Source organism: Taudactylus pleione, unplaced genomic scaffold (assembly GCF_031769625.1).
Source record: "Taudactylus pleione unplaced genomic scaffold, aTauple2 ptg000786l, whole genome shotgun sequence".
NCBI lineage: Eukaryota > Metazoa > Chordata > Amphibia > Anura > Myobatrachidae > Taudactylus > Taudactylus pleione.
Genome location: NW_028285188.1, coordinates 87,840 through 98,343, shown reverse-complemented (window position 1 = coordinate 98,343; position 10,504 = coordinate 87,840).

The following is a 10,504-nucleotide window of genomic DNA, read 5'->3' as shown; positions in this document are numbered from 1 at the left end:
AACAGACTGATTTCACAGGTTTTGACCATATTTACCAAATTATTTTACTATATCTATACTAATTCTTAGAAAATAAATTTGTTGTGCTTCAAAAACAGGCTACATAGAATACATGAATTCTTTAGCCATGGTATTAACCATGTAGAGATAGCAAATCATCCAACCAAACAACTTTATAGGGAATAAAAAAGATTAAATAGTTTAACAAACTAGAGAATTTATTGAGAAATGAAACAAAAAATTGGTGGGATCAAATCTCCCTTAGTCCTTACTTGGAACAAAAATAGATTCCAAGAGGTTAAAAGGGCATATCCAATTGCAGGCGGGCTTTTTAATAAACCCCACGGTGCAGGGTTTTGCTATTCAGTCAAATGACTGAAAATGGGATGCAAAGATTTCTATAGAAATCACAGTGTCTTTTTTTTCTTGCACCTTCAAAACAAGTCTGATTATTACTAAATTAATTAATTATAGGAAATATCAGCGGGATTTGCTCTGGGACCCCGGCAGCAACCCCCTTAGAACTAATTAAGCAATTTGACGTTTCCAATTAGCGTAATTAGTCTTTAATTACTCACCTTCCAAAGAGGTGTCTTCTTCCTACAGCATCAGAAACCGGGTCTTCTTTAGCTGGGTGAGTATGTGCGAGTGTGTGTGAGTGTTTGCGAGTGTGTGTGTGAGTGTTTGCGAGTGTGCATGAATGCATGTATGAGTGACCCTCCCACCATGTGAGTGTTTAGTCAGTGCTGGGAGAACTACATCTCCCAACAGCCTTTGCACCTCCCACTATCCCTTGGAGCCTCTGAGCAGCCCCTGGGACTCCCAACAGCCCAGTCCCCAGTGACAAGATGGAGGGGAGGCCACCAGACAGGTGAGAATCATTTGCTTTTATATTTATATGCTGCAGGTTTTACAGCTCTGAAAATCTAGCAACCATTATTTTTTTTATTGGATACAGTGGGTATCGGGAGCACGTATACCTGCGGTAATCCAAAACTGGACATCGGGTATCAGGAGCATGTATACCTGCGGTAATCCAAAACTGGACATGGGGAGCCCTATATTTTTTTGCATCGCTAAACCTCACCCCCAAATGAATATGCCCCTAAGAATTCAAAAGATTCCTTCCTTTATGGATGACTCAAATATTTTACAACAAAGGAACAACACTCTTGAAAATGTTCTATTCAAGAAATCAATCCAGAAAGAACTCACGCCTGGGAACATATACCCAACAAGGGGCAAAACTAAAATAAACACATACCAGTATCCATTCCAAAACACACTTAAATACATTTCCCCACTTCAATAGACAAGATTTCACACAGTCCCAACATGGCTTTTTTCAAACATGAAACATATTTTAGGCGCTAAAACCATCAACACCTAAAAGATTAATAGAAAATGACAAAGAAGAACTAGAGGAAGAAGAACACATAAAATAATGCAAAACACATGTGCAACCTAAAGGGCTGTATAACCTATCATCCAAAATCCCTACTGAGTCCCAGGTAAAACTATTTACAGAAGAATTGAAATTTGCTCCATCAAGCAAATCCAATTTCTTTGAATTATTTGTAAAAGTCCGTAGGTTCATCTATGATCTGTGTAGAAAATGTTACTGTGCCTTTAAGAAATTGAATAAATTAAAACTAGATGAGAAAATATTAACTATTGTTCTTGATTCCAATGATAATAAAGGCCTCAGTCAGTGTGGATCACAATCATGATTTCAGCTGTGAATTTGCACAGAACGCAGCTGCGAATATATGCTAATGCCTGCCACAGTTCAGCTAGCATAAAGACGCCCACTGCTGCTTTCTCACATCCATCCAACCTCACACTCCTGTGTAAACATCAGTACAATCGATGCACATCGGGCAGTCACACATCTTTTCCATGAAGTCTGATCAGCTGCAGAAACTGCAGGTCTTGTCACACACAATGAGTACTCAAGCTGTGTATGCAATTGCAGCTGCTAATTTATGCATGCCCATGAAATGGCGTTCAAATGGCCAGACACGCCTGAATTTTTCTGACCACTCCCCCATCACCACCCCCAAATGCTAACAGCCTGTCACTCACTTTGTGGTGGAATCCTTTGTGCACCATAATCACAGTGCAATTGCTGCGCACATGTAGTGCAGCTTAGACACATGCACAATGGCAAACAATTGCTTGACTGCATGCATAAACGCTATTGTGTATGTTGCTGAATCAGCCCCTCTGATAACGCTATTAGATGAGAACACCTAGTCGCCACCTATAAACAGCACTGGCGTAAAAATTTTTGATGTGAAGGAGATCAGTAATACCGATACTATCATCTCTCCACTAACCAAATCCACACTTAAAAGGAAGTCCTCCTTATTTCCTATACATACAAAAAAATCACAAATTGAGAGCTCCTATAAAACCTACTTAGATGATTTTAGGAATTTGAGTTATCAATTTTCCACAACTAAGTATTAACATAACTAATGCATCATAAATGAAAGACAAGCCCTAAAGCAATTACAATCAGATAATCAATTATGATCAAACAGGCCGACAAAGGTGGTAGATTGATTATCCAGGACAAAAAAAAGATTATCTAATAGTGGAAGCATACAGACAAGTCTATGACAGAACATTCTATTCAATTTTAGAAATAGATCGTTCATACAGTTTTCAGAAAGAACTTAATATTCTAATTGATCAGACAATACAAGAAGGGGTGATATCTAAGGATACTTATTTATTTTTATATACATCATTTCTAGGATTGGATATTTAACCTCAAATCATTATTTTGTAGATTCACACCTACAGCTGATAACAACTACCCTAAATCATATATTCAAGATAATTCCTAAAACTTGTGAATGCCAGTAAATGGCAAACAGATTAAATTTTCAAGACTTGTGATGTACAGGTCCTGTGTACAAATATTCCACAAGATTTGGGAATTGAACCATTCAAATATTATCTTTACTCAACAGATGATACCCAGCCAGTTAGTAACAGTTTATAATATCCTTTATTTGTTTTTTTTCTCTCAGAGATATTTTTTTCATTTAATAGTCAGTTTTGGCTACAAACTCGCAGTACAACCATGGGGACCAGGTTTGCTCCGAGCTTCGCTAACTTCTATAATTGCCTCCATGAAAAAAAGCTCATATGGAGTTTTGAGTTTGCACCAAACCTGGTCCTCTATGGTAGGTACATAGACAACCTGTTTTTCATATGGAAAGGAGGGGTTGAATCAGCTAACACATTTGTTCAATACCTCAACCGCAATACCTTTCATTTTACCTTGACAAGCTCCCATAGTCATGAAACGATAAAGTTCTTGGATATCACCCTCTCTATTACAGACAAGAAAATTACCACATGAACTTACCAGAAAGATGTTGACTCCAACCACTACATCAACAGTAATCACCACAAACCCTGTCTTAAAACTATCACAGCAGTTACATAGGCTATACAGAAATTACGGTAGGATCTGGACTTTGAGGAGCTTTCAATATAATTGATTAATACATTTGAGGAGAAAGATTATCCTTGGAATCTCCTCAAAGATTCATTTAATAAAGTCCCCTTAAATTTGTGGCTAGGTACAATACAGCAGCAAAATGTATCAAATGCATCATACAAAGAAATTAATCATTTTTATATACAGACCCATTACTGAGGGAGGAAATAGGGGTGGGAATTAATACCATTTTTATGAAAGCCAAAAGTTTGGGTAACCTCTTAGCACACACATTCTTTAAAGGCAAATCAAACAATAAGATCTCACCAAATTGGTTAGCATCCCATTTTGGGATGCTACAAATGTGGGTCAAATAAGTTCATAACATGTACTTTCATTCAAAATTGAAGCATATATAATAGCTCATATATTACGAAAGAGAAATATTATATTATCTCATACATTAACTGCAACTCTATATATGTTATATACTTAATAAAATATAAGTGTAGTTTACAGTAGATTGGTCAATCTACATAGTGATTAAAAGAAAGATTTATAGAACGCATGCAAAATGTCCTGAATGGATAGTCTACTGTAGACCAATCAGTCTCGAGATGTGTGATTGAAGAACATAGAGAACTAATTGGATTTTTAATAATGATAAGATTGGAGTCCATTCTAAAAACAGCTAGAGGGGGGATAGATACTACAAATTATGCTTGAGGTAGACCTATTGGATTTAAATAATGAGGACCCTTAAACCAGAAGGCCTTATTGAAACAGTTGAAGTTGATTTTGACTTATGAAGTAGAGTTTGTCTATCAATGCTCTAATACCAAAGTCCACATTAATATCCGAGTGACTGAGAAAAGGGATTGAGGATGCCTGCTCTGCCCTGAGCTATGGAACACCCGAGGTCCCTTGAGGTCCCACTAGCCAGATGGAGCGGGTACTCTTTGTACTCATGACTACAGCCCTCATATTAAACAGGATCCTTTCTGCAGGCCCAGGATCAGAAAGTCCTAACTACAGAAATAGATTAATTGTGTTGAGGAGGTGCTTTGTTGTCTCTATTTTTACAGACTTAGTACCTATAGGAACCACAAGATTTTAATCAAGAGCTGCCACTGAGAAAGATAAATATTAATAATTGATATATATATATATATATATATATATATATATGTATAGCTATAGGCTGGCATTCCTTCTTAATTTTCTTTGCTTGGCCCGGTGCCCTTCCAGATGACAGCTACTGCAGGAAATAAACACATGAAGAGAAGGGACAGCACCCTTAGCTCTAATAATAATTCAGAAACACCTTAACTTTTTTTTGTATGTCCTTTCCTCATCAATACAAGTAACAAATAAACATTATATAACTTTTATAACCCCCATGTGAACCAAACATGTATCTTCCATACCTGTTGATAATGAGGCAGGCGTGACCCACAGACATCAATTATATGCAAAATAGCAAGGTAAGAGTAAGGTAAAGCAACCTGTGTGCATTACAACACAAATAATCACATCTTTTATGATGGACAAAATGAAAACTGCAGAAGTCTCAACATCAAATGTATATTTTCAACTCTAAAATGCAACATATCGATATGATCTAGACACCATGTATAGGGGATGTCGTGATTAGACCGATGGACACAATGCCGCCATTCTATATGACAACACCTTCTGCCCAACAAGTGACTTAAGATAGGCATCGGCATTTCGATGACTATCTTAATTCCGACGCCGGAACCCCAATCCCTGCCATCCCAAATGTCCTCGGACGGGTAAGGATAACACTTAGCCCGGGGATGAAGGGGGGTTAGGTTTAGGGCACCCCGCAGGGACTAAGAGTTAGGCACCCCTTCGGGGAAGGTTAGTGTTAGGCTAGGGGAAGGGGGGGGATAGAGCTAGGCACTAGGGAGGGAGGATAGGGTTAGGCAGCCCCCCCCCGTGAGGGTTAGGTTTAGGGAGTGGGGAGGGTGGGTTAAGTTTAGGCACTAATGGGGGGAGGTTAAGATTAGGTACTAGGGGGGGAGATTAGGGCTAGGCACCACTAAGAGAGGGTTGTGGGGGGACAGGGGAGGGTTAGGGTACTTACCGTCGGCTGTCGGGATATCCAGCTGTCGGGCTGTCATTATCGGGATTTGAACCGGCGGCTCTGAATCTCATTCCATGTATAGAACCTTGTCACAAATCATTTTTGCAATAAATAATTTTTGACTTCCTGTAAAGATGCTGATACAGTGTAGGGGTTAAATTGTCAACAATGAATTTATGTTAAAAAATGCATAAAGGTGGAGGAATGCAATCAAATGCGCTTTATATGATAGAAAATATGGAATGACATAATTTAATAAAGATCGATTTTTTTAGAAATCAATCTAAAAAATCTTCTGTTAGTAAATGTGCAAATTAGCCCCTGAAACACAGCATTGATTTAAATCGATTTAAAATCGATTTAAAATTGACCAATAGTATATTTACCCTTTTTACTTGTACTCTATGCAGATGTTTTCACAAATAGAGCAATCTTTTTTACCACTGCTCATGCGTCAAGGTACATTGCAGTAGCTGCATGTTGCAAGTCTTCTTTCGCAGACTGAGTGGCAGGTAGGGAGCGTTTGGAGGAGACAATGGGCAGTGTCGGCTAAAAATGCAGGCGAGTCTCAGCCGTTTAAGGGGTGTGTCATATTCTGTGTCTGCAATCCCATAAGCATGAAATGTGGATCTGGCGTCACCATTACGACAGCCATTCTGAGTGACCATAGACTTACTAGCGGAGTCGATGTTCGCCTGATCTGTGTCCGATGTTGCAATTGTGTACGCAGTTATGGACAGCTGCGATGGCCTTTGGAGGGCGTCTCAGTGCAAGTCCCAGGCCGCTGTTGTATTAGCATATTTTCGCACATCCACAACTACAAAATTCGCACCAATGGCAGCAATAGTGAATAACTCTAATACAGGCTCTTTGACTCCAGAGGACATGAAGCTGAATGTCGTGCAGCCGCTACATTTATAACAACCATTTTTTCCATTTGCTTAGTATGTGGATAACTGTACTTTTTTCATATGTGAAATATCATATTTAACTAATGGTGGCTCCATTGGTGGGGCTGCAGCACAGTCCAAAATTCAAATAGGGGAGCCACACCAACTGCCACTCCAAACATTGCCGGCCAGGACTCACTGGCAGTTGGTGTGGCTCCCCTATTTGAATTTTGAACTGCGCTGCAGCCCCACCTCTGGAGCCGCCACTGGTCATTTAACTAGCAAGTCTTTTCAATTTGTCCCTCTTTTAAAACATGGCATCATCAATGATTCAAAGAGTGAAGGCTCTAATCAGTGTTTATGATTGGCCATAATGATTTATAAATTTGTGCTTTGAGGACAGGCATGGTTACACTTAAGCTGGGTACACATTGCTGCCCGTCAGCCAGTGTGTACCTGCGATATGTCTGTTAATGACATAGTTCACAGACATATTGCATTGGCTGTGCTGCCCAGCCAATGGACAGATATTTCTGCAGACATACCGGTTCATTGGGCAAGTGTGTACTGGCGGTCTGCAGACTGCCTGTACACACACAGCGGCAGCCGCAGAGAGGGGGCAAGACATATCTCTGACCTGCCCCATAGCCACTGGGACCCTCGGCCAGAAGAAATTGATGGCCGTTCAGTGAGTATGAATGACCATCATCTGCAGATATATCTGTATAGTGTTTACCCACCTTTACTGACCCATGGATTATTAGTTTTTTAGACAGAAATGCCTCCTCTCTAGGTATAAGCAATTTTTATTTTAAAACAAGTTGTTTAGTGAGGCTATAGCCCGTGTCACAATTTTTTTTTTTACCATCAAGTCTAATTTGGTTTTAATGTCTTCTACATTACCCGTTATACTGTAGAGAACGTCGGTGAATGTAGCAAGCTCTCTCTGAGTGCTGGCGAGTGACAACTGTTATATTGTAACAAGTTATTCCTGATGGTGGGTTTTGTTAACATTGTAGTGGCTAAAATGGAATCTGATTTTTAATTGTTATATCAAGATAATTATTCGTTTGTTACTGACATTCACAGGTAAAGTTAATTGGATTATTTTTAGGTTTTTTTTAGTCTAAAAGCTCTGTCAAGATAGATTTAGACTCTGTCCAATGTATAAATAGGTCATCTATGTAACGGAACAACAATAGCAGACCTTGCTGTATTGTTTCATCCATGACCACCACTTCCATTCCCATAGTGTAAACAAAAAGTTGTAAAAAATATTGATTATCAAAAAGGAAATAGTTATGTGTTAGTGTAAATCCAACTAGTTGTAAGCTTGGTTGCGGTTGATCAGTCTACGTACAGCTTTGAATCCTGCTGTATGGGGGATAGAGGCGTACATCAGTTGTGACTATATATATATATATATATATATATATATATTTCATGTTTTATATATGTATACACTGTATGGGGTAAATTTACGAAGAATCGTGTTTGGGCAAGATTGCAGTCTCATGCAAGTTTTGCCTGTTTTTCTGACTCGCAAAATTACTAAGAATAAACATGTGTGAACTTGCAGGAAACAGACATCAAAACTCACATGAGTTTGCAAAACATAACCAAATACACCACTGGCCAAACTCGCAAGTACTTTCCATAGAAAATCACACAACACGCAAATTTACCAAGAATCGAGTTTTGAAACTCACATGAGAAATTACCAATCTGTCAACAAGATAGACTTCAAATAAGTGACCTCCTGAGGTGAGTGTCTGCGTGAGTTTGGATGTGTTCACGGGTGTTTCAAGTTGCAATAAGTGGGAAAACAATAATGATGCTTTTTAAAAGTGCTAAATCAGCTGAATTGATTTGTGTGAAGCAAAACTGACAATATATACTACCATTGCTATTCACTGCATGTGGCTGGGATTTCAGAGGCTCTACCAACAGGCAGGAAGTACCCAGGAGCAAGATTTGACCAGAAAATTAGGTAATGTGGGTATCACAAATGCTGCTTATGCCACATGTTTTTGTATGTGTTTGAACCTTAACGCATTGGCCAATGGCGAAGTCAAACAGATGTTCTGGATGAACAGTAACAACATATTCCATTTGTATGGCCCAGTCAAACTGGACCTAGACCCTGACACAGCATGTTCCCACCTTCATAAGCTTCTGGTTGGGTTTCACTTTCTGGCTACAGGTAATTTTAAGTCTGTGACAAGTAGAGTATTCGTGATATCCCAGTCGACATTCTCACGGTACATACTGTAACTCTGGTAATGGTGGCATTTCAGGCACTAGTGGATACACACTTCTCACTGTCCCTCTGCAACATCCAACCAACAAAACCCTCAAAGGTGGGGCTGATTGTGGTGTTTTATATGCTTAGATAGTGTGTAATTGATGTGACTGCTTCAATCAGAACATGTTTCTAGGGTCTTCTGTGTGTTTTATAAACATCCACTGGCAGATTTTGCCTCGGAGCTCCAAGGCTGCATCCACCACCTCAGTGTAGTCCGTGATACTGTGACTGGCAGTGGCTTCTTATTCAAAGCACTATCTGCCAGTCACATATACAACAAGCAATCTCACGTGGATGTGTCTCCTCCCACTGGGACTGTTATTCCAGGCTGCAATTAGCAAAGATCGGCTTCCAGGAGGTAGCCACTACTCTGCCTTTCTGCCAGCCCTAACTGGCTGCTAGGGGCTGCAGATGATACAGCTCCTTGGAAGCCGGTGGCATGCACGGCCACCCGCTGCTAGTGCGCATGCAATACTCACTTCTTGGTAAATTTGAGAGTTTGGTCTGGGAAAACTCACGTGTGTTTGTGGGAACCGGTTCAAGTTTAATCTCACCCAAACACAATTCTAGTAAATTTATCCCTATATATCTATTAACAAAATTATAAGAGAGGGAGCCACATAGAGCATAGATGCTGTTTATTGATAAAATCAATGGTGCACATGGTCAAATAGTGCTTGTACCTAAAACAAAACTGTGTGGGCTGATTACCACATGGTTTTAATAATAATTCCACAAATAGCGTAAAAGCTCCTACAGCATCCACTCCTGGGCAAAACCACACCACACCATTACCTACTGGAGACAGGCCATGGTTGGTCGATGTGATTTGATGTTACCGATATTTATGCTGGTACGGGTGCATATGAGAAGGCAGCAGTGGGCGTCCCTATGCTTGGGTAAGTTTTCGAACTATTAGAATATTTTTGCAGCTGTGTTCTGTGCAAAATTGCAGCTGCGATCTCATTAATGTCCATCTCTGAACCAGGCCCTCAGTCACACACAAATATACAAGTGTCATATATCCTGCACATTTACGGGTGAAAAAAACACTCGACAGTAGCATAGTCGCACAGGACCAGGTGGCTCACTTTTGCCAAGCGTGTTGCGTCACATGGTGTATTGAGGCTAGGGGTAAATTTACTAATATCCGTGTTGGTTGCAATTTGTCCCGTTTTTCAATTCGGATAGGATCGATCAAAAACCAAGGTCCCGGTTTTGACAGGATCGTTTTGATTGATGGTGTATTTGGTTGATCCTGTCCATTTTAAAGTCCTGATTTAACTGCCCTAATTTATCTCCCGAACAAGCAGCTTGCACATATCAGTGAAATATGTTCAGGCTTCTTGTTTTTTTTTATTTGTTTTAAAGGTAAATTTTTCTTAAAAAAAAAAAAGTTGTGAGGTCCCCCCCCAAAAGGCTAACCAGCACCGGACTTGCCAGCCAGTCCTGGTTCTTAAAATGAGTAGGCTTCCACCAGGATTTAAGAACGAGCACCTAGCTGCAGGGCCAGACCTGGTTTTAAATATAGGGAGAAAAAAAAGCGTGAGATTCCCCTATATTTAAATTCAGCTCCAGACCCAAACTGACCGGGCTGTAATGCCACAGCCCAGAGACTCTTGCACCGGGGCTCCGTGGCCAAAGCATTCACAGCCCATGCCAGTCAGGCCAAGCCGGGGATAACAGGGGAGGTGGGTACACCCCAAGAAGGCTCTGTACAGTGGTGGTGGGGCCACAATGAG